Source organism: Suricata suricatta, chromosome 15 (assembly GCF_006229205.1).
Source record: "Suricata suricatta isolate VVHF042 chromosome 15, meerkat_22Aug2017_6uvM2_HiC, whole genome shotgun sequence".
Taxonomy (NCBI): Eukaryota; Metazoa; Chordata; class Mammalia; order Carnivora; family Herpestidae; genus Suricata; species Suricata suricatta.
The window spans coordinates 61,812,927-61,822,993 of record NC_043714.1 but is presented as its reverse complement, the minus strand read 5'-3'; the positions used below and the strand labels follow the sequence as shown (position 1 = coordinate 61,822,993).

At 44.5% G+C, this 10,067-nt stretch overlaps 1 long non-coding RNA gene across 1 annotated transcript in view; it reads right to left on the bottom strand.

Annotated features, from left to right (window-relative positions):
- Positions 1-10,067, bottom strand: part of LOC115279299 — a 22,960-nt gene that overhangs the window by 484 nt on the left and 12,409 nt on the right. Inside the window, exons 3-4 of the long non-coding RNA XR_003903348.1 lie at positions 4,134-4,224; positions 572-735 (exon numbers count right to left, since the gene is read on the bottom strand). This is a non-coding gene — a long non-coding RNA (uncharacterized LOC115279299). The remainder of the gene's footprint in view (positions 1-571; positions 736-4,133; positions 4,225-10,067) is intronic.

The following is a 10,067-nucleotide window of genomic DNA, read 5'->3' as shown; positions in this document are numbered from 1 at the left end:
TGGCTCAGTCGGTTAAGCCTCCGACTTCGGCTCAGGTCAAATCTCACGTTTGTGGGTTCCAGCCCCACCTCAGGCTCTGTGCTGACAGCTAGCTCAGAGCTTGGAGCCTGCTTCCAGTTCTGTGTCTCCATCTCTCTCTGCCCCTCCCCCTCTCATGCTCTGTCTCTGTATCAAAAATAAAAAAAAAAACATTAAAAAATTTTAAAAAATAAAATAAAAGTATTATATATGTAAAAAACCTTCTACATCCATTCATCTTTGGACAGACACTTAGCTATTGTTTCCATATGTTGGCTATTGTGAATAATCTGCAATTTGCCTTTAAAATTTTTTAAAATGTTTACTTATTTTTGAGAGAGAGAGAGAGAAAGAGTGAGATTGGAGGAGGGGCAGAGAAAGAGGGAGACAGAGAATCCGAAGCAGGCTCCAGGCTCTGAGCTTTCAGCACAGAGCCTGACGCAGGGCTTGAACCCACAAACTATGAGCTCATGACTTGAGCCAAAGTGATACTTAACTGACTGAGCCATCCAGGCACCCCATGCAATTTTTCTTTAAAACAACAACAACAAACCTGTCTGGGCACCCGGGTAGTCAGGGGACTTCTGCTCAGCCTCTCTGAGACACGCCAGGAGATGGGGGTTCTGGAGGGGCTCCACAGGGCAATTGGGCATGGATATGACGCACAGCATCTGTGCTCACGCTATTGGTCCGAACAGGTCACGTGGCTCCACTCCACTATAAAGGAACGGAGAACCAGAATCTTCTGTGCTCCACTCCTTTGGACCACACACTTGGTCCTACTTCTTCAGGTAGGTGTGGGCCTCCTACTGCAGAAAATACTTCATGAAATGAGCCGTTTTTCAGCTCTTCTCAAAGCATCTCTCTGCTTACGGGTTAGACAAGACTCCAAGGGTTAGACCCCATCTCTTCTGTTCCTCTTCCCTGTCACGTGTGTGATGTGAAAACAAAGTCCCAGCTTCTGTTGCAGTCATGAAACCCCTCAGCCAGTGGAGAAGAGTAAAAGGATATTACTATTAAACACAAGGCGAGCCCGCCAGGGGCTGGAGGACATGCTTTGACTCGATAACATGACTTATGAGTTATGCCGGGTAGCTCAGAGGTAGAGACAGCGGGATAACAAATCTCTAAAGCTGGCGATAAGCAGAGTAGGACTGTGGACAAGACATATATGTTAAGGCAGCTGGGAGGATATTATTAATGACTGACCTTGGGGCTTTGGATAATAGGAAGGAGAGAGACTGGGACAAATTTGAAGGACTGGGCTCTGCAGAATCGGACACAACGTGACACTTAAAATAGGCAGGAGATCATTGACCTTCCCCATGACCTTGTAAGAAGGGTAATATTATTACTCCCAGTTAACAGTCAAGGAAATTGAGGCTTAGAATTTTTATGATTGGCTCCAACTCATAAAAGGGTAGCTTATAAGAAGTAGCAGCAGGACTAGGACTCAAGTTTGTTGGGTCTTAACCAAGTGTTTTCTTAATATAGACACAACAATGCAGTTATGAAAATACCCATATATGGGGCACCTGGGTGGCTCGGTTGGCTGAGCATCAGACTCTTTGTATTGGCTCAGGTCATGATTTCACGGTCTGTGAGTTTGAGTTCCATGTTGGCCTTGGGATTCTCTCTCTCCTCTCTCAAAGAAATAAACTTAAAAAAAAAAAAAGTAAAGGAAAAAGAAAATACCCAAATATACCAAAGAGGCCATGCATGCATCTAGGTGGCCACTGTGGCTCTCTTCTGTCCCAGCTCAGCTTCAGGGAGCCCAGAGCGCTCTGTCCACAGGCTGTGGAGAATGGTATCGGAGGTATAAGCGTGTCTCCTTGCCTATGGTCCCGTGGGCTAGCATGACAGGGAAAGGTCACGGCTGCAGTGAGTGATTTCCCATCTGTTGATACTCCAGTTCTTCAGCCAAGCACTCCAAAATTGAAATGCATATTTAATAGCCGACTCTCTGCAACAAAGCAATTTAACTCACTGATAATTATTCAGGTCCACCTCGCACTCTCTGGATGCTAGCTTCACTCATGGTGTCCTCGATGTGGCATATTGAAAACCCTTACATATGTCTTGGGCATTTAAATTCCCAGAGATGTGATCGTTATTTTGGAAATGTCAAGAATTCAGAGTCCTGCAAAAGTACCACCTTTCCACCAGGGCTGGCAGGTAAAGTACAGGATGCCCATCTACCTATGAATTTCGGACAAACCGTAAAGCATAGTTTAGTATAAGGAGCTCTCAAATATCACATAGGACATACTAAGTTTTTGGTTAAATATTCAAATTTTCTTGAGCACCTTACATTTTTATTTGCTAAATCTGATAACCCTAGCTTTCCACAATGAATTAAGATTTCTAATTGTTCCCAGATTTCAGCTGAATATTTAGTTCTAAAACAAAAGAAATCTTGAGCATATGAAAGGAACTTGAATTTGGGGACTGTAGTCCAGCTTGCAGTGACTGTCTTTTTTTTTTTTTAAAGTAAACTCTATGCCCAATGTGGGGCTCAAACTCAGGACCCCAAGATCAAGAGCCAGCCGGGCCACCAACACGGACTGTCTATTCTGAGAGCTGCTCAAAGCAGCCATGTTTATCCTGTGAGATCTGGACTCTCAGCAAGAGATGATTGGCTGAAGTTTGATCACGTGAGACAAGCTGGACCAATCAGATCTGTTTCTGAGAGTTGGGATTCAGAGAAGTCCGGTCAGTTTTGTGATGAGGTGATAGCCTGCGAGATACCCCACTATCTATCTCTTTCACAGATTTTTCACTTTTCAGTGAACTATGCTGACTTGATTTTTGTTCCTCGGAACCAAAGAGGACTTCCCTGAGAAAGAGTGGTAGCCCTGACTGAGTTCAGTAGCAGCATATAGGAATCCTCTCCTGGCTGTGTCAATCTCTTTCCCACTCTTAATCCATTGGGGCTGCCATAACAAAATACCACAGACCAGGTAGCTTATAAACGATAGAAATTTCTATCTCACACTTCTGGAGCCTGGAAGTCCAAGATCAGGGTGCCAGCATGGTAAATAAGGATCCTCTTTCAGGTTGCACGCTTCCGTTGTAGCCTCGCATGGTGGAAGGAGCTATGGGTCTCTCTGGAGCCCTTTTTATAAGGGACTAATCCCATTTCTGAGGGCTGCACCCTCAGGACTTAAGCACTTCTCAAAGGCTCTACTCACTAACACCATCATTTTTGGATTGCAACATGGAATTTGGGTGAAACACAAATATTCAGACCAGACCATAGCACCCACCCACCTAAATCTTACTCTTAAAGAGAGTTAAGAGGTAAGATTAGGCTCCAGCTTCATGAAACCCTTGTTAATGGTCCAGCACATTGTGCATTTTAAAAATCTACTCTGATTTCCTGGTTACCAAGGGCTTCCTCATCTGAAATGTGGGTACATGGAATTCCATCAGAAGACGAGGACTTTAGTGGAAGCTGTAAAGAAGATATTTCTTTTCAATTTTCTCTAATTTTTCTTCTTAAAAACTCCATAGGCATCCTATCATTACCCGAGACCCTTCCGGGCTGCACCTTCTATGAGGTAGAATGCGGTGTCTTAACCTTGTGGTTTGACTTGCATGTTTGCCATATACCAAAGTGTGACCTTGGACCACTCACTTGGGATGCCTTCTGCTTGCATCTCACCTTTGAGTCTGCATTGCTTTTAAGTAGACAAACAACTTCCTAACTAATGCTTTATCTTTATCTTTTCCCCATGATAACTCCATACAGTATGACAGATTAAGTCTCTCATTTTCAACATTACTAGACCAGGGAATGTTGGTCTTACGTGAGAAAAAAACTCATGTAAACTAACAAGAAAAACACTCTGACCCCAAAAGTCTATGCTTTACCACATGTGAGAGTGATAGCACTCTTTTTTTTTTTTTTTTGCATATGCTGTTCCCTCTGCCCAGAATCTCCTTCCCTTGCTTTTCTCATTCTTCGAGGCGCAGCTTACATGTTGCCCTTCTGTGGAGACTCAGTCTCTTTCCGATCTCCTCCATCAGGATGGAACGTGTTCTCCCATCTCTGTGCTCACCGGCACGTTGTACATCCTTGCCTTATATTATGTATCATGTCAGATTGTACTTACCATTACACGTATTTGCTTACATATCCACCTCCTCCTACAGGCTGAGAGCCCTTTGGGGGCAACAGTGGGTTCTTCTGTGTGTATTCAGGACCTGGCACAATCCCAAGAACATAGCAGGTGTTTATATTTCAACTCTCAGGATGAGAGCAAATCCTCCCACGCATCCCTGCTGCCCCATAGGTTCTAGGCCAAGTCATATATAAGGAACAGTAGTCAAATGGGGAACAAAGTACGAGCTTGCTTAGTGATCAGCAGGCACCATAAAACCCCCCAAAGAAGGCCTCTTTTTTTAATTTTTAAAAATGTTTTATTTATTTTTGAGACAGAGAGAGAGAGACACAGAGCATGGCGGGGGAGGGGCAGAGAGAGAGGGAGACACAGAATCAGAGGACAGGCTCCAGGCTCTGAGCTGTCAGCACAGAGCCTGATGCGGGGCTTGAAGCCACGAACGTGAGATCACGACCTGAGCCGAAGTCGGAGGCTTAGCCGACTGAGCCACCCAGGCGCCCCAAATAAGGTCTCTTTTGATGAAGGAGGAGATCGGGGCCTCAGGCCAGATGAAAAAAATGGGGCTTCTTTCTCCCTGTTCTCTCCTATCTAGAACGGCTGAGTCTGTGGAGTCAGCTCTAAGCCCAATTACCTGGCCAGCTTGCACCCTTGCTCAGGAGTGGGCACAGAGCTAGGCACAGAGAATGAGCTGGCCCCAGCAGGCTCTTCCCTGGGACACAGGAACTTCGAAGAGGGCTGTGCTCATGGATGTGGGGTGCGAAGGGCATGGTAGGTTCATCTTCTAGTAACGCATGGTCCAATGATCACCCCAGGCTCTGATCGATGGCAGGAGCTCATCTGTCTCTCTCTTTGGGGAAAGCGATTAAGGGACGGAGGAGGCCAAGGCTCTAGAAGTGATAAAAGGGATGAAAAATCCTCTAATCCTATTGTGAGAAAAAGATAAACCAGAGAAAGGCAGAAGGCTTTCCTCCTCAAAAAATCAGAAAATATATTTTGAGTCAATGTAAAGATTCTCCCTACAGTCTCCTCCTTTCCTTACTTAGATCCTGAATCCCACCTCAAAGGATAGTTAGAGAACACAAACCGTATCAAAAGCAACCGAAGATCAGAGATTAGAAAACCCAGTGTAAATACTGAATTCCCCCCTTCCCCCGCCCAGTTAAAATCTACTGGTAGCTTCATAGAATCAACATATTTTAATCAGTCCTCAAACAACATAAACCAGCAGGTAGCTCCAGTTCAATGATTACAATTTGGAGGTGGAGAAATTTACAGGGAAAAGCATTTAATTTCCTTTTCTTGTTGTGGGCTGTATCTTCTCATTGGAAAAGCCTGTGTCTTTTCAGAGATGCACATGCCTCAGATGGACTACTTAGGGACTGGAGGCAAGCCTGTCTCCCAAGGTGCCTGATTGCAGGACATTTCCTATTTGAGGAGAATGCAAGCCTCCGTGGACAGGCAGCAAGATGAGTGGTGTTCAGCCTTCCTGCAGACCATCGTGTTGGCAGCCTGGTGCTGTCTGAGCAGCCCCACAGCACATGAGCGCTGTCGAACATCTTAAAAATACAGATAAGGAGGGATGCCAGGGGGGCTCAGTCTGTTAAGCGTCTGACTTCAGCTCAGGTCATGATCTCATGGTTGGTGCGTTCAAGCCCCATGTCTGCTGACAGCTCAGAGCCTGGAGCCTGCTTCTAATTCTGTGTCTCCCTCTCTTTCTGCCCCTTCCCCACTCATGCTCTGTGTCTCTCTCTCTCAAAAATAAATAAACATAAAAAAATTAAATAAAAAATACAGATAAAGGGAAAAAAGGAAATTAAAATACAATTCAACCACTCAGTATTATCACTGTCATCATTTTTAGTCCTTGTCTTTCCAGGTCTGTGTGTGGGTGTGTGTGCACGCGCATATGTGCCTGTGCATATGAGTGTGTGTGCATGCGTGTGTGTGCACGTGTGTGTGTGCTTACATGACAGCCCTTACTAGGTCATATCATACATATTAGTTTGTGTGTGTATATATTTGCTTTTTAAAAACAATTGAACAGTATCACTGTTGGCATTCTGTCACATTAAACATTTTCGTATAAAGTGATTTTCAGTGGCTGCTGGGGATTTCAATGTGGAGGTAAAGCCATGCTTTAATTATCCACGCTCCTGTTGGATATTTGGATTGTGCCCAGTGTTTCATGATTATAAACAACTCTGGAAATGAAAATCATTTTAGTTGTATCTTTGGGTACATCTATGATTCTTCACGTAGGATAAATTCTTTGAAATGGAATTGCTGAGTCAAAGGGCTGGCAAACTTTTGAGGTTCTTTGGACAGAAAGTTGACATCACCTTGTACTAGTTCCCTACGGCCATGGTCCAGCGTCTCAGAAACACTCCGTGACTGGGTAGTGTTGGGTCTTCAGCGTATCATTGTCTAAATGATGGGTGTGGCTCTTTGTTAGGGGCTCCCCGGCCGGGATGAGTTCACTTCCCACAAAGGTGAGTCTCCTTCACACGCTCTCTATTGGCTCTCCTCTCTCTGTGTCTCATTATCCCTCTTCCTCCTTTGTCTTCCCCTGGGATCGCCTCCCAAAGAAACTGATTACATTAAAGTCTGTATCCTGGAGTCTAATTTTGAGAGAACCAGCCCCAGTTTTAGGAAACCCTAACTAAGGTGCGTAGGAACACACTGGAGGGGAGGGTCCATTCTGCCTGACTTAGTCCTTTTAGACTGCTGTAACAAATCCTGCAAAACTGGGTGGCTTATGAACAACGGGAATTTATTTCTTGCAGTTCCAGGCTAGAAGTCCAAGATCAAGGCTTTGGCAGATTTGGAGACACGTGAGGGCTGATTTCTTCACAGATGGTGCTTTCAGCAGTGTCCCAACATGGCGGAGGGTAGTAGGGCGTTCTCCAGGATCCCCTTGGTAAGGGCGCTAATCCTATTCATGGGGACTCCACCCCCATAACCTAATAATTTCCCCAAGGCCCCATCTTCTAATCCTGGTGGGCTTTAGGATTTAACATACAAATTTTGGGGAAACACAAACATTCAGCTCACACCACTAGGGAGCGCTGGTAGTAGCGGCAGTTGTTGATAAAGTAATAATAACTAAAACTACTAAAAGGTGGTAACAGCGTCAGGGCTTACCGCGTGCTTAGTGTGTGCCAGGCACTGCCAGGCACCATGGTAAGCTCTGCATGGGCATTAGGTCGGTCAATCCTCACAATTCCGCGAGGATGTGTTATTGCTATCATCCCACTTGATGGGCGAAGAAACCAAAGCCTAGGATGGTCGAGGAGCTTGCTCTGGACACCTGGTGGGAAAAGGCCGAGCTGGGATTTGAAGCTTGAACCCCCAGGACCTGTGTCCTCAGAGAAAGGGACACCCGAGCTGGTCCTTCAAGGAGAAGTGTGGGGGTCTGCCAGATGGGCAAGGGAGGAGCAGGAGCAAAGGCATGCTGGGGCACAGTGAGCCTTGCGGAAGGGTTCGAGGGGAGACTGGGGCATGATGGGAAGGGACGCCCTAGAAAAAAGAAGTGGAAGCGTCTGGCTGGGCCAGGCTGTTCTAGGCTTCACTTCACTGTCTAAGATCTTTGGGCTTAGAGTGATTGCATGGGACACTTTTCAGCACAGCATGCCACGCTGAGACCAGTGTGGCAGGGAGGGGAAAGGTTAGGGATGGGAGAGGTGGCAGGGAAACCAATTAGGGAGCAATTGTGATTTGATTTTCTTCGATCCTGCCATTCTCCCAACTCCCTTTGTGGAGACAGGTCTGGCTGGCAGAGGAGCCGAGCTGGTCCCCTGGGATGACCCTTTCAGCAACTGGCTGCTCTTTCTATAGATGAGCCAGCTTTGCAGAGCAGCCCACAGACTGTCCTGATCTATAAATATGCCTTATCTGTCTCCATTCACCCCTCCCCCAATGCTCCCAGCAAAGCTTTTTCTAGAATTCAGACAACCAGAGAGATCTCCTAAGCCTCCTCTTGGCGGGTGAAGAGCGGAGAGGCCATTCTGAGGGATGAAGTTGGTGGAGGTGTGCATGTGTGAGCTGGACCTCGAGAGAGGAGACATGGGGAAACTGAGGCCCAAAGAGGAGAGCCTGGGTCTCCTGACTCCCATTCAGTCACATGGCCCCACCTCAGTCCCTTTGCTTTAGCTATTTCTGTGCCTAAAAATGTTCTTTCCCCAGAGAGTCCCTTAGAATACACACCTCCTCCTTCAAGTCTTGGCTTAAAATCTCACCTTCCCAATGACCACTACATCCCCATTTTCATTTTATAACTGGAAATTTATAGCTATTGACCCCCCCTTCCTTAATTTTGCTCATTCTCCTATCCCCTCTCTTCTGACAACCATCAATCTTTCTCTGTATTTATGAGTTTTGTTGTGTTTGTTCACTTGTTTATTTGTTTAGATTCCATATATAAGTGAAATCATTCAGTATTTGTCTTTGTCTGACTTATTTCACCCAGGATAATACACTCAAGGTCCATCCATGTTGTCACAAATGGCAAGATTTCATTCTTTTTTATGGCTGAGAGATAGTGTATTATATATACCACATCTTCTTTATCTATTCATCCATTGATAGACACTTAGATTGTTTCCATATCTTGACTATCATAAATAATGCTGCAATAAACATTTTGGTACATAAATCTTCAATTTAGGTTTTTTTTTTGTCTTTTTTGGATAAATACCCAGAAGCGGAATTGCTGGGTCATATGACAGTTCTATTTTTAATATTTTGAGGGCCCTCGTTCTGTCTTCCATGGTGGCTACACCAATTTACCATCCCACCAACAGTGCACAAGGGATCCCTTTTCTATACATTCTCATAAACACTTGTTGTTTCTTGTCTTTTTTATTTTAGCCATTTTAACATGTAGCAATACCTCATTGTGGTTTTGCTTTGCATTTCCCTGATATCTAGTGACATTGAGCATCTTCTCATGTGCCTGCTGGTCACTGTATGTTTTCTTTGGAAAAATGTCTATTCAGATCCTGTGCCCATTTTTTAAGCAAATATTTTTAATTTTTCTATTGAGTTCTATTAGTTCTTTAAATTTTTTTTAATGTTTAGTTTTTTTGAGGGGGGAGGGGGAGAGAGAGAGAGAGAGAGAGAGAGAGCGAGAGAGAGCGAGAGCGAGAATGAGTTGGGGAGGGGCAGAGAGAGAGGGAGACACAGAATCTGAAGCAGGCTCCAGGTTCTGAGCTGTCAGCACAGAACTGGACATGGGGCTCGAACTTGCGAACCATGAGATCATGACCTGAGCCAAAGGTGGAGGCCCAACTGACTGAGCCACCCAAGCACCCCGAGTTATACAAGTTCTTTATATATTTTGGGTATTAACCCCCTATCAGATATGTGACTTGCAAATATTTTTTCCCACTTGGTAGGTTGTCTTTTCATTTTGTTGATGATTTCCTTTGCTGTGTAAAAGCTTTTTATTTTAATGTAGTTCCACTTTTTTATCGTTTTTTTTGTCTTGGTTTTTGGAGTCAGATCCAGAAAAATCATCATCAAGCCTAGGGTCAAGGAGCTTACTGCTCCTAGGAGTCTTATGGTTTCAGGTCTTACATTCAAGTCTTTAATCCATTTCGAGTTAATTTGTGTGTGTGTGTAAGATAGTCATTTAATTTCATTCTTTTGCATATTGCTGTCCTGTTTTCCCAACAGCATTTATGGAAGAGATTGTCTTTTCTCTATTGTATACTCTTGCCTCCTTTATGATAAATTAATTGACTATGTAGGTGTGGGTTTATTTCTGGGCTTGCTATTCTATTCCATTGACTAATGTGTATGTTTCTATACCAATACCATACAGTTTTGATTATGATAGCTTTGCAATATAGTTTGAAATCAGGGAGCCTGATGCCTCCAGCTTTGTTATTCTTTCTTAGGACTGTTTTGACTATTTAAGGTCTTTTG